Source organism: Vulpes lagopus, chromosome 10, assembly GCF_018345385.1.
Source record: "Vulpes lagopus strain Blue_001 chromosome 10, ASM1834538v1, whole genome shotgun sequence".
In the NCBI taxonomy this organism is placed as follows: domain Eukaryota; kingdom Metazoa; phylum Chordata; class Mammalia; order Carnivora; family Canidae; genus Vulpes; species Vulpes lagopus.
Window position 1 is genome coordinate 113,950,056 of NC_054833.1, and position 24,890 is coordinate 113,974,945.

The following is a 24,890-nucleotide window of genomic DNA, read 5'->3' on the forward strand; positions in this document are numbered from 1 at the left end:
CCTTAGTCTCACTGTGCCACATTGATCAATAGGATCCAGCTATAGATATAGATAGACTATGTCTGTCATCATCACAGGTTCTGCTGGAAGCCTGCATTAAAAGCTCTTAGCTCTAATCTGGGTCAGGCTCAAGATACTAAATTTATCGCCACTGCTGCCCCTAATGCTTCCAGCTAATTGTCTATCAACGTGTTCTAGGTGGTTTAATCCTCTAAATAACTACATGAGGAAAGCATGTTGGGTAAACAGAGCAAGGTGCAGAGTTGTATATTCCATGTGCGTATAGCTGACACGCGATGCTACATTAGTTCCATATGTTCGGACGTTATGCTATGTCCACACGTGTAGCCACCATGCGCGGCCCCCCAGACATGGCCTCAGTGATGTATCGTTGCCTCTGTCCCCTATGCTGTGACTTCTACTCCCGTGACTTACTCATTCCATAACTGGAAGCCTGGATCTCCCACTTCCCCTCCCTCATTTTGTCTATCCCTCTGCCCCTCACCCCTCTGGCAACCGTGAGCTTGTTCTCTGTATTTATGGTCTGATTCTCCTTTTTGTTTATTCATTTTTTTTAAAGATTCCACTAATGAGTGAAATCATATGGTGTTTGTTTTCTCAGTGTGACTTATTTTACTTAACATAACACCCTTAGGTCCGTCCGTCCCAAATGGCATGAGCTCATCCTTTCTTAGAGTCACATAATATTCGTGTGTGTGTGTGTGTGTGTGTGTGTGTGTGTGTGTACTACATCCTCCTTATCCATTCATCTATTAATGGAAGTTAGGTGGCTCCCACATCTTGGCTATTGCAAATAATGCTGCAATAAACATAGCGTGGTAAAGTAATTTATCCACGGACTCGTAAGTGATAGAGCCTGGATTCAAGCACAGTACGTCTGCCTTTAGAGCCGAGGCTTTCAACTTCTGGGCAATACTTCTCACACCTAAAATGTACCATAGCACATGGAAGAGTTGATTCTGCGCAGGTTCTATAAGTACCACAGAAAGCTGGCATTGCCCAGGGAAATCTTCACCAAAGAAGGCATAGCAAGGAAAGGTTTTAAGTTGTAAATGGAAAACGCTTGGGTGGACAAGGTGAGGAAAGACGATATAAGCAGAGAGAAAAGACAGTAAAATACAGAAAAGATTTAAAAGAGGCAAGTACCATTTTCCAAGTATAAAACTGGTAATATTAAAAGTGACAAGGTGGCTTGGGCTACCTTCATGAGATTGTCTTATTTTATAGATTTTGTGGTAGAGATTTTCCAAAATATATGTGTGGGGCATCTACTCCGTGCTTGGTATTGTGCCAGACTTTGTGGATGTAAACTTAAGAATTTGTCATACTCTTGGGAAATTCTGAGTTTATAGAGAACACACCTTGGCCAAGCAAATAAATTAGGACAAGAGTATAGCAAGTCCTATTTCATATTAGAATTTGTACATTCGGTGTGGTAGCCATAGGCTCTAATAGATTCAGTATTAACGAAACGAGGAGGTCGACAACCTCCACTTTTTATCCAAAGGAAGAATAGTTTTATCTGCATCTCTGAATGGATGCAATGAAATGGCACTGATGGATTCAGTGGCTCAATGGATTCCATGAAAGAGCGGAGTATAATTGCTAAGGGTCTGCATGGGAAGGAATAAACTTACTTTAAACACCTTGTCTGCCATTTACTGTGCAATTTTTAGGAAATGGAAATCTTTCCAAATACTTCCCTAATCTGAGGAATAAATATTATAAATAAATAAATAAATGTTCTAATTTGAATGCTATTGTGAATATTTCATACTCTTGTGTATGATATGCTTAGTCTAGCATCTGGCTCATGGTATATCAGTTTTACAGGGAAAACATGTATTTGATTATTTCTCATTATCATAATATTCCTGCAGGCGACAAAGAAGTGTGTCTCGTTTTTACAGGACATTTCTTTTTTCTTTTCCTTACCATAATATGTCTTTCCTCAAATCCTTATGGTGTTCCTGGTAATGATTGCAATTACACCATTTACCCATCTATTTTAACATTTCAACCCGCTATGCCGTGCCATGGAAGGGAGGCATGTAACGGTCACTTAGCAGTCAAGGATAACCCTGTGCACAGCTGTTCACAACTCTGCCCTCACAACTGGGCTGCAGAATTATCAACTCCTCCATCCACGTTTTATGGTAAAATGGTAAGCAAAGCAAGAATTTTACTTCTCATGCATTTTGCATTATGTGTGAGGAAAGAAATGCAAATGCAGTTTTGTAAAACTAAAGCGCCCCTTTCTAGTTCGTCAGAAAAACCCTATTCCCCAAATCCCATCAGTTTTGTGCCCGTTGTGCATGGCTCCACACTGAGCATCCCAAACCAGGCTACGCAGCGCATTGCCGTGGAGGACACCGCTGAGTTCCCTCAGTCCTCCCCAGAACGTTCGCCTCGTCCTCCTGGTGACCTGAAGCCTGTCCTGATAGTTTCATAACAGAATTATTTTCACTATGGCTTCGAGAGCAGAGCTCCAAGTGCACTCAAAAGAGACCCTGACTATTCAAAATCAGTGGCCAAAACTAAACGTAGTTTCTTTCTCAAGGCCTAATACTTTTTTTTTTTTTCTGAGAAGCTACACCCTAGCTATGTATTCCACACTTAGGTTTCTTGACGTTAAATTTTTATGAGCTTAATTTTCATCAGTTTCCTAAATCCAAGCAGCAATTTCGGTAATAGTATACGTACTTCATAAACAAGTGCATATGCATAATGTTGTTCAGTCAGGAAAATCAAAAAGTTTTAGATTCTCTGCAGTCTTTTTTGAAGAAGAGCTTTTCCTAGAATGATATAATATTAAGAATCTCGTGGTTGATATATATTTTTTATTACAGTGCCCACTGATATTAATTCAGCTTTAATGATTAAAAAAACCTAATTATGTGACCAGAATGTTGTCGCTGAAGTTTACTGAAATTAAAGTATATTTACAAATATAGGTTAGAAGAGTGCCGCTGGGTGGCTCAGTCAGTTAAGGGTCTGACTCTTGGTTCTGACCCAGGTCATGATCTCAGGGTCATGGGCTTGAGCCCCATGCTGGGCTCCATGCTCAGGGCAGGGTGGGCTTGGGTTTCTTTCACTGCCCCCCCCTCAGTTCTCATCATCTCCCCCGACTCTGTGATCTCTGCGCTTTCTCTTTCTCTTTCTCTCAATTAAATATATAAATCTTTAAAAATATATAGGTTATATTAGAACATAATATGCAGCATCAATTAACTTTATTAATGCTCATCATGTAAACAATCTGCATAAGTAACTCCAACTTATTTGTAAATATTTTGTACTTTAATTTTTTTCAGTTTATTTGCTCAATTATCAAGGCTGGAGATAGCAAAAATAACACCGTTTCTTTGTGATGTATCTACTGTTTTCCTAGGAAGTTTTTAACATTATTTTTAATAATGCACATTCTGAAGAGCATCATGAAATAAGACACATGGAGTTTTGCTTCAGTTTTCTACCAGAGAACATGAGGATGCAGAAAAACAGAATTCTCAGAAACTGAGTGGTCCACTTTGTCTCCCTTTCCTTGGTCCCATAGTTCTTCCCCTTGGACTTAGGAAGTCATTCCCCAGGAGGCAGTATCTACCTCGCAGTAGGATGAACAGCTCTCCTGGTCTGCCCAGGGCTGCGGGGTCTCCCGGGAAGGAAGATTTTCGTTGTTAAAACTAGCAAATTTCCTGGCAACCGGTAAGTTGGCCTTATACCATCTAATGGTTTAGGAACATGAATTCGTCTCTCCATTCAGTGTCTGTTGTGAAAAGCTTTGTAAGAGTTACTGGTTAGTCACGAGATGCCCAGGTCATCTCCATGATGGATTTCTTTGAAAGAAAGACGTATTTTGAACAGATGAGAGAGGGAGAGAGCGCGCAAACTGATGAGACATTGAGGACCGCTTTCCTCGCCGGGTGATGGCCGTGCCAGGGTCCCCAGCAGGCCCGCCGCGCCCTGTGCAGTGTGCCCTGGGGGTGCTCCCCGACCCCCAAGGGGGGCGCAAAGAAGAGAGTGAGGGACTGATTAACTACTAAATAATGATGATACCGCTCTCTGGTGTCCTTGGACAGCCACAGGTGAAAGATCTGATGAGAATTCACTGGGATGTAAATGACAAGGAAATTTCCTTATCTTGGTGATATACAATATTTTAAGGTCAAAACCAGAATTATTACTAAAAGCATTATATATAAAACTTTATTCAGCCGTATTGGGTGGTATTCCTAATATCCAAGTATGTCCTAACAGAACATCTACACACTGACAAAATCATGATTTTTTTTCTGAACGGAAAAACAGATATTATGGTGTTTCTCTAACACCAAGGAGGGGAGGAAGGCAGGGGTGAGGGAACAATGAAGGAAGTAAGGAATTTATTGTGAGGACAGTGTGTGAGAATTTTGAGAATTAAACAGATAATATGTGAGTGAATGTATTTGCCAAAGGAGGATTATTAGCAGACTTTCAAAATTCACTTTTTAGATTCTAGAACAGTCTACATTTACCGTGAAGTTGTGAGGATGGTACAGAGTTCACAGCCAATTTCTCCTTTTAGTAACACTTTACATTATTATGTCTATTTGTTACAATTAATGAACGAATACTGATATGCCATCATGATCCAAAGCCCACGTTTTATTATTTTATTTTATTTTATTTTATTTTATTTTATTTTATTTTATTATTTTATTTTATATTTATTTTGTTTATTTTATTTTATTATTTTAATTTTATTTTTTATTTTATTTTATTTTATTATTTTTTAAAGATTTTATTTATTTACTCATGAGAGACACGGGGGGGGGGGGTGCGGAGACACAGGCAGAGGGAGAAGCAGGCTCCATGCAGGGAGCCCAACGCGGGACTCGATCCCAGGACCCCAGGATCATACCCTGGGCTGAAGGCGACGCTAAACTGCTGGGCCACTGGGGCTGCCCCAAAGGCCACATTTTATTAATATTTTTCTTAATTGTTGTCTGACGTCCCTTTCCTGTTCCATGATCCCATCCAAGATGTTGTATCACATTTAGTTGCCGTATCTTCTTAGGCTTTTGGGGCTATTACAGTTCCTTAGACTTACCTTGAGAGTTTGAGGAATACTCTTATGAATTTTGTTTAATCCTTCCCAATGGGGATTTGCCTGACATTTTTCTCATGATTAGATTGGGGGACCGATTTTTGGGAGGAAGACTGCGGGGTTAAGCTTCCATATTCATCGTGTCCCGTCACGGATACCTACCATCAAAATGACTTACCATTGTTGCTTTGGACCCGGTCATTCAGCTGAGGTAATGCTTGTTAGGATTTTCCCTTTCTCCCACTTTTTTCCTAGAAAGGAAGTCACTATAAGCAGCCCACACAGAAAGAGTGAGGAGTTAATGCTCCACCACTTTGGGGATGACACAAGGCATTTGGAATCCTTCTGCAAGGGAGATGTTTCTACCTCACTTTTCTCATTTATCTATTCAACAATTTCAGGTCAGTATGGACTCAATGGATATTTTTATTTTATAATGTAGCTGATAATCTAAAATTTATTTTATTGCTCAGTTTTTTTTCCCAGCTTTGGTTATCTGGAGTAGTTTAAACTAGCCTATGTCCTCTGACCTACCTAGGCCAGTGTGTGTGTTTGTGTGTGTATGTCTGTGTGTGTAATTCCTTATTTTCTGGCACTACGAGATACCACAAACTATTGAGATGTCGTGAATTATAATTAAAAATATCTATTTGGTCTTAGTCTGTTCCTGGCACAGAGATCCTAAAACCCTTGGGATTTCCTAAGTGATGAGAATGATAAAGATATCTTCTGTTATGTTAATGAGGTGACATTTGGACCCCACCTAAGGACAGGGGCTGATTACCAGGGTAACCAACCTCATGATTAGAGATCCTCATCTGGGGAAGAGACGGTCTGGAGCTTGAATCAATTGTCAATACCAATGATTTATTCTGTCATGCCAATGTAATGAAGCCTCTATAAGCCCCCAAAGAATGGGGTTTGGAGAGCTTCTGGGTTGCTCAGTGCTTGGAGGTGCATGCTCAGAGGGTGCCTGCAAGCCTCCACCTCCCTGCCCTACGTTTATTCATCTCTTCAATCTGGCTGTTCCTGAGTTACATCTTTTAATAGTGATCTGGCAATCTAGTAAGTAAAATATTTCTCTGGGTTCTCAGAGCTGCTCTAGCAAAGGAACTGGCCCTGAGGAAAGGGAATTTTTGATCGATAGCCTGTGGATAAAAAACTAGAGTCCTGAGTGCCAACCTAGACTTTAGATTGGTGGCGGTGTTGGTCGGTTTTGGGGTTGGGGAGGGCAGGGCCTTCTTATCTGACTAAACCTTTAACCGATGGGACCGAATGCCAACCTGAAGAAAAAAGCCACAAAGAGAGGTGAATAAATGTTGATTGGGAATCAAAGAATTACGACGTGGAGCTCACAGACTCCAGTAGTAAGCAGAATAGTGTCCCGTCCACAGCGGGAGAGCAAGGGGTCTTTATGAGAAAGAAGAATGGAGGAAGGGGCAATTACAGCACTAGGATAAAGGAGGAAGAGGCTGTCCATAGGTAGGAACAGGCTAAGCTACTTTTGGCTGCACGTTGGTCAACTGATTGGTGTTAACAATGAAACTATTCCTCGTAGGCATTAGCTCTGGCGTCCTCAGAGAGTCCACAACCAGGAGTCTTAGGATCAGGAAGCCCGTTCATCTGTTGACTTTAGGAATCGCTGTTGGTAACAACTGCAGCTTGTGGCCCAGCTCAAGGGTCTTTTCTGCCCAGGTCGAGAGTTCACTGGCCATTTGTTTTAGAAAGAAAAATGTAGCTCTTCTTCACATGGAGTCTCTCATGTCTGCGTGTTTTATATCATTTCACAAGTTGTACAACACCCAGCTGGCACGAGCGAATCGCCTAACATGAGGAAAACCCAGCACATCTGGTCTCACAAGTTATTGTGAGTCTGGTAAGTGCGCGGGAGGGAAGGCAAAACACAGATGTGTAGGTTTTCTGGGATAGTCATTGGGGAGACTTTCTGGCCCGGGCCTAGAAGCAGGCCCTGTTCCAAGTTCGGCTCTGATTCATCTGAGAACGCTTCCATCGGGCCTTGCTCATGGCCACCGTGTGACAAGGTGTCCAGCTCCGTCGGCTGACGGAAGGGGACAATGACCCGTAGATGCACACCTATCTGTAAGCGTTTTATGTGCAAGCAGGTGTATTTCTGTTAAGCTGCACAGGGATTCATACTGAAGTTCCCAACTCTAACCCACCACTAAGCCATAGATCCTTCTGGTCTCCTGCCCTTGCTCATCTGTAAACCATCACTCAGAGAAACTTGGCTGGTACCATCCATTAACTTGGTCGTCCAACCTCGGTACATGCTATAGGCGCATCCAAATCGTTCACGCACGTCCCTGGGGCGAAGCCCTTCACTAGCCGGGCCAGTGCTGTGTACACTTCTTTAACTTTAGTCTTACAGACGCAAGAAGAAGAATGATTTCCAGAGCAGCTTCTTATCTGACCCTTTATTAAGGCTGTTTCATACATTTATAATGCAGTCCTGTTGTTTTTGTCATATACTACATCCCACCATGAATTCCTCAACCTCCTCAATATTTTTAATTTACCCATATTAATTAGCTTACGACTACCATTAATTTTTAATGTTCCCATTGCCTGTGCCGTAAAGTTGTTTTGGTTTTTGACAAATGCCCAGAGCCGTGGATCCATCACTACCGTATGACACAGAACAGTTTCGTTGCCCTGGAAATTATCCGTGCTTCGTCTCTCCCACCCTGCCCTCCCTCTGCTTGGAGCCCTGGCAGCCAGTATCTTTTCATTGTGTCTCTAAATGTGCCTTTCCCAGGATGTCATATAATTAGAATCCGATCATACAGCCCTTTCAGACCGGCTTCCCTTACTTAGTAACATGCATTTCAGTTCACCCATGTCTTTGCCTCGCATGAAGCTCATTTCTTTTCATCACCGAGTAACGTTCCGTTGCATGGAGGCACCAACCTCTGTTTATCTACTCAGTTATTAAAGGATATGTTGGTTGCTTCAGGTTCTTGGTGACTGCACATAAAGCTGCTATAAAACTTTGCGTGCAAGTTTCTGTATGTAGATAAGTTTTCAAATTAGTGACACACTAACTAGAAGAGCAACTGTTGGACGGCATGCTAAGACTATATTTAGTTTTGTAAGGAGCTGCCAAACAGTGTTCCCAAGTGTCTGCTGCGTTTTACATCCCCCTGGCAGTGAATGACATTTCCTGTTACTCTATTTTCTCACTAAAAGTCGAAACCATGTATTTGTGGGATTTTAGTAATTCTGACAGGTGGTGGTAGTATCTCGTTGGTGTTTATTCCTGGAGGACATTTCAAGATAGCAGAGTAGGAAGACATTCTCTTGGGCACAGCACATCGAGAGCTTTTTACAGAACATTTTGCTCTGAACAGGACCTGATGACTCGGTGAACAATCCCTCGTAACAAAGCACTAAAGGACACATCGACATGGGTAGAGGAGGCGAAGTCTCTCCAGAAACTCCACTCCTGGTTCAGTGTCCCTCACCGGATGAACGAATAAAGAAGATGTGAGATACATATGTCCATATATCCACATTTATGTATATGGAATACTATTTAGCCATAAAAATGAATGAGTTGTTTTTTTGTTTACCTTTCTTAAAAAAGATTTTTATTCATTTATTTGAGAGACAGTGAACGAGAGAGAGAGAGAGAGCACAAGAGAGGAGGGGGGCAGAGGGAAAAGCAGACTGTCCACTGAACAGGGAGCCCAATGTGGGATTCGATCCTGGGACTCCAGGATCATGACCCGAGCTCAAGGTGGAGGCCTAACTGACTGAGACACCCAGGCAACCCCAAAACAATGGGCTCTTGCCATTTGTGACAACATGGATACATCTTGAGGGTATTGCAGTAAGTAAAATAAGTCAGACAGAGAAAGATAAATATGTATAATTTCATTTATACGTGGAATCTAAAACAAACAAACAAAACAAAACTCAGATGTAGAGAACACACCTGAAACTAATATGCCAAGTCTCCCTCAACAAAACAATTTGAAATTTCTAAAGGAAAATGATGTTGACCATGTTTTTATGTGTTTATGTGCCACGTGTATATTCTTTGGTGAGAGTCTTGTTTAGCTCCATTGCCCATTTTTAAATTAGGTTGTTTGTTTTCATGTTATTGGAATTTCAAGAGTTCTACCTATATTCTACATATATTTTGGATAAAAAAAAAACTTTATCCAGTATGAGTCTTGCCAGTCTTTTCTCCTTGTCTAGGTTTGTCTTTTCATTGTCTGAACCATGTTTTTACAGAGGTGAACTTTTTAATTTTAATCAAGTCCAAGTTGTTATTCTTTCTTTCTTATATCAGACTTTTGATGCTGCACCAAAAACCTTATCACCTACCTTAGGTTCACTTAGGTTTTTTGCCTATGTCTTTTCTAGAAGTTTTATAGTTTTGGATTTTACATTTATGTCTATAATCTATTTTCAGTTAGGTTTTGTGAAAAGTGTAAGGACTGTGTTTAGGTTTATCTTTTAGGATATAGACCATGTTACAGCACCACTTGTTGAAAAGACTGTCATTTCTTCTCTTAATTACTTTTCTTCCTTTGTCAAAAGTGGGTGGCTACACTATATAGGCCAATTTTTGGGCTTTTGATTCTGTTACATTAATCTCTGTTCATTTTCCCTCATCAATACCACACTTTCCTGATTATTGTAGCCTTATAATAAGTTTTGAAATTGGAAAGTGGGAGCCTTTCAATCTTGTTTTTCTTTTTCAAGATTGTTTTAGCTTATCTAGTCCCTAGAATTTCTATATGAATTTAAGAATCAATGTGTTAATTTCATTATTTAAATTCTATTAGTCAACATATAGTACATACTTAGTTTGAGATGTAGTGTCCAATAATTAATCAGTTGCGTAATGCCCAGTGCTCATCACAGCACATGCCCTCCTTAATGCCCAACACCCAATTTACACATCCCCCCACCCACCTCCCCTCCAGCACCCCTCAGTTTGTTTTCTATAGTCCCTTCAATAAATGGTGCTGGAAAAATTGGACGGCCACACGTAGAAAAATGAAACTGGATCATTTTCCTACACCATACACATTGTGTGTTAATTTCTATAAAGAAGTTAAAGAGGAGTCTAACAAGAATCATATTGAATTTGTGGATCAATTTGAAAAATATTGCCATCCTAACAATATTAAGTTTTTTTTTTTTTAAGTTTTTATTTACTTATTCAAGAGAGAGAGGCACAGAGAGAGAGAGAGAGGGAGAGACACAGGCAGAGGGAGAAGCAGGCTCCTTGCAGGGATATGGGACTTGATCCCTGGACCCAGGATCATGACCTGGGCCAAAAGCAGACACTCAACCACTGAGCCACCCAGGGATCCTCCCACCTTTTAAAAAATTATTTATTAATTCATTCTTCATGCCTCACAGAGAGAGGCAGTGTTGAGGACTTTTGTACTGACATTCAAAGGGGTAACAGTTTGCAGTTTTATTTATTACTATGTCTTTGATTTTGGCATCAGCTTGATTTTTAACATCAAAGAGGCATCTGGAAAGTGTCACCTCTCTTCTATTTTGTAAAGGATTGATGTTAATTATGTTTTAAGTGTTTGGCGGAATTCAGTAGAGAGGACATCTGGGCCTAGGCTCTTCTTTGTGGGTAGTTTTTTGATAACTGATTACATCTCTTATTCTGTAGGTTTATTTAGATTGTCTATTTTGTCTTGTGTTCATTTTTGGCAGTATCTTCGTAGGAATTTGATCATTTTATCTGAGTTGTCTAATTCATTAACACATAATTGTTCATAGTATTCCTTTATAATCCTTTTTATCTCTGTATGATCTGTAATAATTCTACTGGTCATGCTAGTAATTTTTTATCATTTTTTTTGTTAATCTAGCTAAAGATTTGTCGATTTTGTTAATATTTACAAAGAACACACTTTTGGTTTAAATAGGGACTATTTAATTAATTCTTTAATTAATTTCTGCTTTAACTTGTATTAGGAACTTGCTTCTGTTTACTTAAGCTGCTCTTCTTTCTCTAGTTTATTAATGGTCAAAAGCCCAGATTGCTGATTTTGGTTCTTCCTCTTTTTATTTCTAATATATATATTTATACTATATATTCTCTGAACACTTTTATTACCTTACATGAATCTTCACAAGTTGTATTTTAGCTTTCATTCTGTTTAACATACTTTTTGAACTCATTTGAGACATCTTTTTTGACCCGTGTGTTATGTAGAAATGTTTAATCTCCAAATACATGTGGATTTTCCAGCATATTTGTTATTGGTTTTTAGCTCAATTCCATTGTAGTCTAAGAACATATTGTGTATGAATTATATTCTTTGAAATTTTGAAAGGATGTTTTATGGCTTTGAATGTAATCTATTGTGAAGAATTATTCCAAATGAACTTGAGAGGACTGTACTGTGCTCTTGTTGAATGGAATGCTCCACAATATTAATTAAATTAAGCTTGTGGATAGAGTTGTTCAGGTCATTTGTACCAATATTTATTTTCCCTCTTCTTGATCTATCCATTTTTGGATGAGGAATGTAGAAGTCTTCAATGATAACAGTGAATTTATCTATCTCTCCTTTCAGTTGCATCAGTTTTTGCCTCATGTATTATTAGATGCATACACATTTAGGGTTACTTCATCTGACATTAGTATAGCTATGTGAGCTTTCTTGTGATTTCTTAGCATGGTACTTCTCTTTTACTTTCTAATATACCAAAGTCTGTATATTTACAGTGGATTTCATGTAGATAACAAATAGCTGAGTCATTTTTTTAAACCCAATCTGACAATCTTTGTCTTTTAAAATATGCATTTAGACCATTCATTTTTAAGATGCTTGTTAATATACTCATTACTGTAGGTGCTAGAAACTTAAATTTCTTCTAGCATCTTTACGTCTCTGCTCTTGAACTTTGGCTTCCCAAACTATTCCTTCTCGGAGAGAGCTGTGTCTTATAGCTTTTTTGGCTGTAATCCACCATTGTTATACTGTAGCCAGTTGTTTGGGTTGTAAGGCATGGGTAAGTGAGACGTTATATAATTTGATGTCTAAATCCTCTTGAACTTGTGTCCCTGCAGTATGAACTTTACAAGTATTCTGTAGCTTTGTCTACCCCTGAATGAAATAGGAAGTCTGGAGGGGCTTGGAGTTAGAGAAATGCCCCTCTCTTCAGTAGAATAAGGCTCCAATCTTTTCCCATGGAAAATGGGCTTTTGTTATGGGGAACCTTTGGACATATTCCACAGTGAATACTGTTCCCCATCTTTCCAAGAACAGCTCCTTCTTGGTTCTTCCCTTTGAGTACCTGTTGGGGTGCCTGGAGGCAAAACTCACAAAGGTGTGACTGGATGCCCTCCTAAAGCTGCAGCATCCAGGAGTCCCTTACTTTCCTTCAGCAATTCTTCAAAATTAACACTTTAGTGTTTTACCAGTTATGGCTTCAGAATTTCTGTTGCAAGTAAGCAGATTCATTTAATGTGCCTGTTTGGGTTGACAGCTTGCCCTGAGACCTGTCCATTTAAGGGCCCAAGAAGAGTAGCTGAATTTAAGTTTTTTTTTTTTTAATTTTATTTTAAATCTTAACTCTTATTATAAGGTTAAGAGTGAAAAATTTTGAATATTTACATGATGGAGCTGAAACTGTAAACTATCAAATTAGTGAAATCTTTAGTTATAAAAAAAGCTAAATGTCTGAGGTTGTATTTGACCTGAAGCAAAGCCTGAGAACAGGAGCCATGCTTAAGTAATTTATGCAGAGGTTGTTTCCAGAAAGCTCTGGCATGGCAGCTAAAAACAGGAGACAGGGATGGGGAGGAAAACCAAATGGAGTATGTTAATGAACAGATTTTTATTAGAACCAAGTGGATCTCATCGTGCGGGACACAGTCAAGTCCTGTTGAGATTCTTGGTATGTTATGTAAAACCTACAGGCAAGAAGCTTGGTAGCTATGAATGAACTCTCAAATGTGATTGAAATGTGCTTTCAGGGCATTAAATCCTCTGCACTTGAGGATTCCACCACTGGAAATCTTGAAGAAAGAACAGAAGGCAATCGCAGTAAGATGCCATTGGCTAAGGAACAAGCTGGGGGAGACACTTACGACCTTTGCTACATCAAGCTTCATAGAGATATATTCTAATGTTCATCTCACAGATAGTAAATGAGAATGGCCAGGGTTAAAGCTGAAATTTCTGTGTTCTTTCTGTTCTCTTTATCCACATTACGAAATAATGTTATTTCTAAGAAAATATAGTACTCCCACAGTTCCACAAAAATTCATTTTTTTAAAAGAAGATTTTATTTATTTATTCATGAGAGACACACACAGAGAGGTGGAGACAGAGGCAGAGGGAGAAGCAGGCTCCCTGAGGGGAACGCAATGCTGGACTCGATCCCAGGACCCCAGTATCATGACCTGATCCAAAGGCAGACACTCAACCACTGACTACCTACGTGCCCCCCACAAAAGTTCTTTTTATTGACATATGTTCTGTTCAGAATTCACCAAGTTTTCAAAAGATATGCGAGTCCTGCTGGTCTGATAGCCTGACCCTGAAACACGTAGCCAGAAGCCAGCTATAAGGAAATGTCTAGCTTATGTGGCACTGATATTGGGCTCATCATTCAGAAAAACATCTAACTTTGAGGATCAAGCATTACTGGAGAATAATGATGTTTATTTCTATCTGTTGCCTTATTTCTGTCCTTGCAAAGTGCCCTTTTCCCAAAAATATAGCTTAGAAACCATTTACATTTGTAAGCTTCAATGATTTTCCATCTAAAGTTGTAAGAATTCACTTGTAGTTTCTCTAAGAACTTCTATTAAAAAAAACTTTCTATTTAAATTATCTCAAAATATATTCATTTGAATTGTAGAGAATTTAGTTTAATTCAGATAGTGCTTTAGGTATGGAGGACATGTGTGGAAAGATTTAGTATTAAAAATGTCCAGACGGTCACTGAAGTACAGAAATCTATTGTTCTCTCTTCATTGTTAATAATTATACACTCACTAAAATTCATGTAAAATCTTTGTGTCTCCGTTTTACTCATTTCTACTTTTATTCCAATTCTGGACCAAAGTTTTCTTTCCTGATTAAGGACTACAAATGGAAAGATTCTCCTTGATCTTGTTTAGTGTAAAAGACGGGTAAGTATAGAAGAGTGTTCACATGCATGTGCTGAAAATCAGATTCTATCCTAATCATGGCTCTTTTATATTAGTGAGGCATTTTTATAAGTTACTCACTTAACTAACATGGAACTTTGGACAAGTTACTTAACCCATCCGGATATTGCTATATTTATGTACAAAGTAGGGGAATTTACCACATATGTAACACACTGGATGCTCTACAAAGTTTGCTGCCATTAAAGAATTCCGTAGGCCTGAATGTGTTTTCCAATCAGCACTTCATTTTATAATATTCACTTATTCCACTCTCAAAAACAATCACCAGTAGGACCCATAACTTTTGCACAATCTCTAGAAACAACCTTTGCTATTGTTTCAAAGAGTGCTTGTTGCCATATACAGATTTGATTATTAGAATGAAGGTATATATTAAAACTATGTGCATGTTCTCCAAATACACCTGCCTCTTCTTAAATGTTCCTAGACCCCCAAATATAATTCAATCATTTGTGGGGTTGAAAACATTAATATATATATTTTTAAATACCTAACGTGGTATTTCTTTCTTCTTTTGTCAGTAGTAGCTGAAAATAGTTTTCAATAAAACAAATTAAAACCATTGAATTCTCCAAAATGTGCCCCAAACAAAATAAACCAGTCAAGAAATTCATCCATTTGTGCCGACTTCATCACTTTGACTTCCTATTGAATTGTTTCCAAGTTAGGCTCATTGCTAATTTAGAATTTTGCAGAATGTTCATTAAGTTTCCAGCTGGCTGAAATTGTGAGTTTGCTTTGCATGAATTTGGGTGAGAAAAGAAACCTAAGTAATATTTGTCAAATTCATGAAATTTTCATGAGCGTAAATAAAAGCCCCTATTTTTGCTTGATAAGTATTTTACTTCTTGGCCCCATGGTTCCTTGATATGAAAATCATTGGTACAATCATTACCAGAACTTTCTTTTTGGTTGGAACAAATTATTAGGTGATTTAGATAACCATAAAATCAAAATAATCATTTCTCGCTGAATTTTGCTTAAAGGCAATTTTAGGCAATTTTGCTTCAAGAGATACGCATGCACACTTTAATTTGGGAATCCTGAATCAATCAGTAAATTATAGTTAAATTCACGGTTTATCAGACCTTGGGGATTTTTTTCTCCTTCTCTATTCACTAACATTTCCTTGGCATGGTAGGTCAGCGCTTTTACTTATAGTAGCCCCCCTCCCCTTATCCGTGGTTTCACTTTCTGTAGTTCAGTTACCCTTGTTCAACCACAGACAGAAAAGGATGATCTTCCTCTGACCTATGGCAGTAGGCCAATGTCACAATGCCTACATCAATCACCTCACTTCATCTCATCATGGTAGATATTTTATCATCTTACATAATCACAAGAAGAGGGACAAGTACAGTAGAATAAGGTATTTTGAGAGGGAGACTCACATTCACATAAATTTTATTAAAGTTTATGGCTATAATTTTTCTATTATATTATTAGTTATTTTTAACATTTCTATACTTAATTAATAAATGAAACTTTATTATAGGTATGTACATATAGGAAAAAAGCACAGTATATATAATGCTCTGGTCTACAAGCAATTTCAGGCATCCACTGAGGGTCTTGGAATACATGTCATCCTATGGATAAGGGGCAACTACTGTAAATTATTTATTGGGTTTCACAAATCAGATGGGAGCTTTTAACTACATCTATTTTTTTTTAACCTATACTGGCTCTCTATAAGATCCTCACTATTATGAAGGTTCATGAAAAATATATGATACAGAAAACCCTATGTCTTCAGCTTTTTGCTCCTTAGCAACTGTACTGAACAGGAATCCGACCAAAAATCAGGAAGAAAATAAACAAGCATGTAGGAAGCCAACTTCTAGGACACAGAGGCATGACCCATTTAATGGTTGTTTATTTTCTTTGCAGACTTATTTTAATCATGCAATGATATTACCCAGCTTACATTCATTTTCAAGTATTCTAATGAGACTTGGTGCAGGATGGCCAAATGGAAATTACCTTCACTGTCTGTCCCTCACCAACTGAGTTTCATGTCTCTCCACTTTGCTCTTATACCATCTTCTGCTAGCTTTTTAAATAGTACTTATTGTAGTGGTTTATGCCTCCCTCCCTCCCTTCTGTTCCTTCCTTCCTTCCTTCCTTCCTTCCTTCCTTCCTTCCTTCCTTCCTTCCTTCCTTCTCTCTCTCCCTTCCTTCCTTTCTCTCCCCAACGCTCACCAGTGAGCTCCTCTGACATGCGATTGGTCTTCCTTTCTATGCATGCAGTAGGTAACCAATTTCTACCAACTTTGGAGTTTAAGACCATTTTTGTCAGTGAATTTCAAAAAAGCAATCCTTGATATCTTCCTTGTGATTAGAACTATTTACAAGTAGACAAAATTAATGCTAATTAAATGTGTAAAAGAACTTCCATTCTGTTAATTGAGTTTAATTGTATTTATATTTGAAACTTGAGGGAAAACTATTGCTTTCCTGAAGTGCTTCATTCTTTTTCTTTTTTAAACTGTATCTATCTATTTAGAAGAAAAAACAATAAAAAACATGGAATCACATTTTATAAACAGGCTGAAAAACTCTAAGCTAGGAATAGTGATGATAATAATAAGCCTATAAACAGGCTTAAAAACTCTAAGCTAGGAATAGTGATGATAATAATCATCAAAACAGTGTTAATAGTAACATAAACATCAATCACCACAGCTATGCTTAAATTGTATACCCTCCGCCCCTAGAGGTGCACGGCTTCCACTACGACCAACGTCTCCCACCAGAGTGGGACACGGGTGACAACTGATGAGCCTACGGCAGACACATCAAGACCCAAGACCCCGAGTCCATTCTTTACACTACAATTCTCAGTATTGCGTATTGTATGGGTTTAGGCAAATTTATAATGATATGTACTCACTAGGACAGTAGCATACGGACCAGTTACACTGCCCTGACACGACACTTCATATGAGATCTTTATATATGATTTTAAAAAAGATATAAGGTCGTAAACTATGCAAATCATGAAGTATATATTACTGTGCATGAGTAAGTGAGCCGCATCACGTCAGCTCTACGGTTGTTGGTTATGGCATATCCTGATTCAGTATAGTCCACACACACACACACACACACACACACACACACACACACACACAGAAGGCAGAAGGCATCATTTCTCATGTAGTAGCCCAGTGAAGCCGAGGCCTGGTAAAAAAACGGACCTCATGACATATGCTTTAAATTAAAAGCAGCAATAGCCTATTTAATAACAAAAGCAAATATTTCTTTTCTTCACATTCTATTTTGTTGCCATTGTTAATAAATGAACCTTATAAATGACAACATTTAAGAGAATCTCACTGGGGAGATTCTCACTGTGCTGGAATTAGGTTTTTAAATAGCACGGCGGTTGCAAAGGAGACGAGCCCGACAGGCCATTTCTATCCTCATTTGCCTGGACTCTCAGGTCTGAGGGACCTTTCCCAGTTTCTAAGTCAACACAAATCAAACATAATCACACTAGTTTGTCCTTTATGTTTCACTGCCCAAGTATCACACTATTACCCAATGTCCTTTGGGCTAAAGTCAGAGGCTCTTTATCTTGGCATCTAAGGCAGCCTGGTGATACACCTGACGTCAGCGCCCAGACTAATCACAACAGTACACAGAGGGAAGGTCGGTCGGCTTCTAAAGGCTGATTGTTCTGCCAAGGGTCTTCATTCACAAGGTTCTTAGAGGCCACGCGTATGTAGTGGTTAGTGCAAGAGGCAGACACACATTCCCTAATGGAATATCCCAAACAAGGTATCACTAGGGGGAAGGGAGCCTAGAGGAGGTCAGATATAAAAGCTGCTGGTGGGAGGGAGGAAGACTAGGTTCTTAGATTGCAAGACAAGACGTAAAAGCAGATTGAAAATGAGTACGAATCTCCGTCTGCATCTGCTCCCTCCCTCGGCCACCCTCTCATGTGGCAAGACCTCTGCTCCGCCACGGATTCCCCTGCAGATCAATGTCCTCAGGCTCCTTGTTTCCCAGCGGAGCAGTGTGTGTGCCTCCTACCAGCTTGCTGAAAGCCACAACCACGACCACAACCGCAACCGCAACTGCAACCACAAGACCAACCTCCACATGAAGAGCTAATTCTATATTACAACATTCCCATTGATCTTTCAGGCCCAATACTTACTTGTTTCACTTTTCCCTTTGTTTCCTTTAAGTTGCCTCGTTGTTTTACATCGAGACATGGAAGTCACTCTGGCCTGTCCAGATTTCCCCGTGGCCCTGGTTTCCCACTGCCTCTCCATAGCAGGAGCTTCCTGGAACACAACCTGATGGCGCATTACAGAACCCACTGTGGAAACGCATTCCCTGGTGTTTCGTGGCCCTGCAGGAGTGAGGGAAATTCCTCAAGTGTTGGAAGTCTGCAGAGGGCCTTTGACTTGGCTACGCGGGCAGAGGCCAGGGGCAGGGCCCAGACGCTTCAGCCCTGGGGGTACCGTGGCAGCCCTGAGGATGCACCCATCCCTCAGAGCCTTCTGTGTCCTTTGGGGACCGATTTCCAAAAGCATAGGTTTGCCTGTGGTGTGCCCATCCAAATCCTACCATTTGCCACGTCTGTCAGAGAAAGACAAATACCAGATGATTTCACTCATCTGTGAAATTTAAGAAACAAAACAAAGGAACGGGGCGGGGAAGAGGCAAACCAGGAAACAGAGTCTTGCCTCTCGAGGACAAACTGAGGGTCACTGGAGGGAAGGTGTGCAGGGGATGGGGGAAACCGGTGATGAGTGTCAAGGAGGGCACTTGCGATGAGCCCTGGGTATTGCCCGGAAGTGATGAATCACTAAATTCTACTCCTGAAACTAATATTATGCTGTATGCTAACTGAAATTTAAATAAAAATTTGGAAAAAAAAGAAATAAATGCAACATAAAGTAAAACAACAGTATTCCCTCTGCCCCCGCCCTCCCCCATGGGTCTGTCTTTGGGTGCCTCACAAGCCTGCAAAGAATAGTTCTCATTCTCAATTTCTGTGAGTTATTTGTAACATGTAGTCCATTAGGGCACTTGGTACACTTGGGCTCAAGTGGGGGGGAAATTGCTTGACCATGTGAAGCAGGAGGTAACGCGGCAAAGGAAGAAAACACAAGAGTAACTGACATGAGCCCAGGGCCAGTACCTTGTCAGGCGCTGCCCTAATTCTCCGTCACCTATCTAATTATATCTTTGATTCATCTCTGTGCCGTAGGTGTCTCATTTTGGAGACGAGAAAATGAGGCCATGCAGAAGTGAAGTCATACGCTGTCGGGTGGCACAACCAGGGCCGTGTATGCTAACGTTGGGACTAAGAACGACGATGGCGGTGCAACTCCCGTCTTACGTCTGTTGACATCAGGCTACAAATACTCGTGTGTAGTACTTTTTAGTTTTTTTTTTTTTTTTTTTTTTAAATAAGAGTATGGAGAGAGAAGAGACTTCAAAACCACAAAGAAAGAGCCAGAATCAATAATCTGTGTCCTGGGGGGTTAGGCACACCTATACATATACAGCATCTGATTATGTCTTTGGAAGGAATAAGTCAGGCCTGTAGGAGTCTCGAAGAGCAGTCGATCAAGACAGTTCTCCTTTTTCAGGTGACCTCCCTTAACAACGCTGGTGGTCACCAACTAGAAGTATGGTAATATATGGAACTCAGAACGCTGAGAAATTTGATCATGTGTTTTACAGAAAACTTAAATATATGTATGTTAAAATTTATACTGCATTTAATGTTATTAAGTGTTATGTGCGTATATTCAGATTATATAGTTTAATTTGGCTCTTGCGGGTTAAAGAAAGTCAGGGCTGTACTTATTTTCCTTGAACTTCATTACTGAAAGCTAATGATCTTCTATTCTATTTTATTACACCCCGCAGTTTTTTGAGAAACCCATAATTTCCAAGTAGCACCACTAATTAACTAGATGCTGCTGTTTGCATACAAATAATAGTTACTGTAATTCTGTTCATCTCCATATAAAAAACAGAGCACATTGCAATGATCAATGCCCTTTCAATTTGGTAGACTGATTTTCTACCACCCCCCTGGCGTAACGTATTAAATAAGGCGCATACGAGCTTGTTTTTGAACATGTGCAAAGGAGTAGTAGCCAGGAAACAGGCTCGGGGTGTTACGGGGTGTCTAGATTTGATGTCATTAAAGTCTGAGCTCTACGTTTTTGGGGATGAAGGGCAGGTATGGTGAAAAGACAGCCCTCCTGAGGGGTGCTTGTGGACCTCATCAACATAGAGCTGGTATTAACTGGCACCACTTCCCGCCTGCATAAATGCTGTGGGTCTTGTGTAAATAAGAAGAGGAGGCTTTTAAAATTCTGATTTCAACTCATGACTTAGAATTTAATGAAACCGTTCGAGTTCAGCACTTTAATCTCACAAATTGGTTTATCACAGCCTAGTGGCCACTTCTTGTTTTATAATAAGCACAACAAAAAATATCTCTGAACACTTAGAAAATTAAACCAAGGGAAGTATATGCAATTCTGAGCTCATTAGAAGCAATTCATATTTTCATCTGTCTCATTAGAGAGGTTTTTATGAACTGAAAAATGTACTTTTGTATCTGTGTTTTTTAAATTTTTGGGCCAACTGGTAGGAGCAAAGTTTTCTCATTATTCCCAAACAATATACATATATACATGTATATTTTTAAAGCACAACTTGAATGAGGAGAAAAGCAAAGCAACAAAGAAATGCAGGGCAGTGAGGGTATGATGACACAAACCAGCGCTTCCCAGGATTGAGACAATTTTCAGTGAATCCTTCTGCATTGTGACTCAGATTTAATTCTATGTTTTGAGGACTTTGTATCTGAAAGAAGGACAACTGACACTGTACAAAACAACGAGTTCAAAAATCGAAAAAAAAAATGTATATAGGATCTGTTAATGCCCATCGCTTCAGTCTAACACAAAACGTCTTGCCACATCGAATACAGCATTTGGGCCTTGACGGTGGGTACTTTTGTCAAAGTCAAAGTAACTGTTTTTGTTTGTATCAATCCAGTCAGGCGCAAGGTAAGAATGAATGAATTTGGGTCTGACTTTAGGAAACATTTCTATATAATGCCTGGTTCTTACTCATCCTTCTAATGAGAATATCCTCTCTCTTTTGGGGCTATTTTTAGAGCTTTGATTCTAATGCTAATGAGCAATCTACTCTAAGCCTGCGCACAGTTTAAAGGTTCTGCCTTAATATTCTTCATCACAGGTTTGTTTGGGCCAGAATATCACTGTAAAAATTCAGCATTTGATAAAACAGTTTAATGTTTATTGATTTCAAATTCTCCCTTTTACATGTTTGAATTGAGTATATTGAGCGAGAGTCCCCTATTACCTACATTACTTCTGGGCTGCAATAGTTCTCTTTGGACGTTGCGGTGGGAGAGGAGTTATAACTCATGTTTATATGACCTCAACAGAAGGGTGAACCGGCCCTGATTTGACGTTCCACTAATTGCAGTTCACTTCCTCTCTCTCGGGCTTGACTTTCCAACTAAAAGATGGCAGGGAAGGAGGTGAGAAGGGAAGCGTTTTCCGTCACCCGTTTATGTCAACACGCTGGACACTACCTGGTTTGGACCCCACATTACCCATTCCCCTATCCATGGTTACTGTGCCCTGTTTCATTTTGGGAATCTACTTCGCCCCCCTTGTGAATTGTTGCCAAATTTTGTGCTCTCCTCAAATAAAAGGTGAGTATATAACAGAGGCTAAACGTTCAAACGTTCAATGTCTCTTTTCCAGAACTCTGAATCTTGAGAAGAATAGATTTTTTTTTTTTTTAACGTAACAGAATTGTCACCATTCTACCATTTACCTTTCTGCTACTTGGATTCTTCTAATAATTACCTTGGTTCCTGACCAGGTCCTTCAGCCATCCCATCCCTTGATACACATTCCCTTTTAGCCAGAGGACGTTTCTTCTACTGGTACCCAGGGAACCCGAGGGCATGCCAGACATTACAAATTAATACTGTAGTAGGGTGGGCGTTTGTTTAATCCATTATGACTGGTGTCCTTATAGAAGATGAACACACAAGAGATAAACAGCCCCACGACCTAGAGGCAGAAACTAATGTGATGCAGCTGCAAGTCAAGGAAGGCCACAGATTCTTGGCAAACACCAGAAATTCAGAGAAAGGTGTTGAACAGACTCTCCTTACGGCCTTTCACAGGAAGCATGGCCTTAATGACACCCTAATTTAGGACCTTGAGCTTCCAGAACTGTGACATAACACATTACGCTTAGGTCAGTAATGTTTTCAGCCACCAAGTTTGCGGTGCTTTGTTATGCAACCCTAGGAAACTAATACAACCTGTTTCCAATTGTTAAGTCATGTGCTTATTTTATTGATAAATCGTTATGCTTTCTACTTCACTTCTATAATAGAAGCACAGGGCATTGTAGGTATCAAAATGAATAATGCAGGGGAATCCTGTCCTCAAGGATTCCCCATTAATATTCTTGTCCCCAGTGCCAAGAACTGATTAAAGTACTAATTGATAAGTGCAAGAGGGGAGTAAAGTGGAGGATCCTAGCCTGTAAGAAAATACGTGACTTACTGGATGCTCTCTCACTTGGGCATATGACAGGATCCACAAATATTTGTTAATGAGTCAATTACTGAAAAAAAAATGAATAAGGCAATTAATGAAAGACCAAGAAAAGTAAATATCAACCCTGGTATAGGAAGGGATTTCAGAGCTGATGTCAGGGAAAAAAAAAAAAAAAAAAGTTAAGCGAGGGTGATTTGGAGAGATCCAGACAAAGAAGCAGCATGTGAAGAGGAGAAATAATGTTCCAGAGAAAGTAGCATATCCAAGATTCATGAAATGTGAAAATACACAATCCTTCTGAGTGACTGTAAATAACTCAGCGTGACTGGAGCACAGGATGGAGAGTGTGGGGTAAAGGGTGGACGGGGAGGGGAGGATACTCCTAAGGAGAAAAATGAGAAGAACACGTTAAAGAGATTTATACGTCTTGCCAAGGACTAGAGGTTCCTGTCCTGAGGCCATGGGAGTCGCTAGATATTTTAAATAGTGGAGAGCGGTGGCATGTTTGCCTTGTGAACAATTCCGTTCTTCCAAAGAGTCTTTGTTAACTACCTTGAGTGGGCTTCTGCCCGCCTGGAATATTAATGGGGTTGGATGGGCCTTCCCCCATTACAGCCGGGGCCTCTGCTTCTTGCTAGCAGTAGCCTCTCTGTGCTTCCAGAGGCAACATTTTGAAATTTCAGAGCACAGCATAGCTTTCTCGCTAACTGTCTCAATAGGAGCCTGGATGTTATCCATCTGTACCATTACTCAAATTTCATCTCACTCCTTGGCCCTGGAGTCTTGTCTTTTTTAGATTAAGTCTCTGGAATCCTGGTCTATTCTATTGTTCATTAAAAGGGATAAAAAGCGTGAAATGGAAGCTACATAATCTGGAGATGGCAGATGCTTTGGCCCACGGAATACCACAATACATCAAACACGCAGTCGTCTGCTCTTCAAACGCCGACATAAATCAACCCATCTCTGTAACTATTTACGAACTAGGTTAGCGGAGCCATATAAACTGAGTGCCTACTGTGTGCTTACCTCGTGACGCTCTGCAAAGCTGGCAGGAGCCTGGGGAGTTTGTGGTGTGTGAAGATAATGTGGGTGTCAGCTGGAAGCCTGCCCAGAGTGGAAAGCCGGCTGTTGCTCTAAGATGTCACCTGGGACCATATCATCAATCTACCCACCTTTCCTGAATGGCTCTGATGTCGATCAGTCTGGTTTCCCTGAGTATTAAAGTAATGGGCTCCTGGCTCTATTTCAGCTCTGTCAAAATAGCTGCCGAGCCTTTCTATTGCCTTCCTACAAGGATTTAATCTACTCCAAGTTCCCTGACACATTATAAGGAGGAAATCTGTTTTCTCTGTCACTTTTCCTTTCTCGGGCTGGGTCTGCACCAGAACATCTTTGCTTTGGATAAGACAGTGCACACTTGCTATGAAAGCCGGCGTCTCCTGCGTGCTCGGAGTTGTCTAACTTAATCGCCTTGTTTCTCCACACCCCCGAGGCTTTCTGCATGCCGCTCCCTCTGGAAGGGAGACCTTGTGTGTGGTCTTGCACAACTTATTTTCACCTCCTCTGTGAAGTATTTGACCCCTCAAGGAGAGAAAACGTCTGGGTGTGGACCTGCAAAAGTCTTTTAATGCCTAGAAGACTCTGGTGCTGTCTTTTATTTATTACCATCTGTTTCTCCTATTGTCTTTAATGGCAGAGATTGCACCTCGGTGGTGAGATATTAATAACAACAGTAACAACCAAAACATCTGCCGACTGTAATCTCTGGACCGGACACGGAACTAAATGCTTTTGGAGAGCAGGCCATAGCTCCCCCATAGCAACCTTGAAGTTGCTCTGCTTGTTTCATTTGCTGGCTGGTTTTTAATTCTGGTTTGCTTGTTTTAAAAAAAAAAAATTTCGGGATCCCTGGGTGGCGCAGCGGTTTAGGGCCTGCCTTTGGCCCAGGGCGCGATCCTGGAGACCCGGGATCGTATCCCACGTCGGGCTCCGGGTG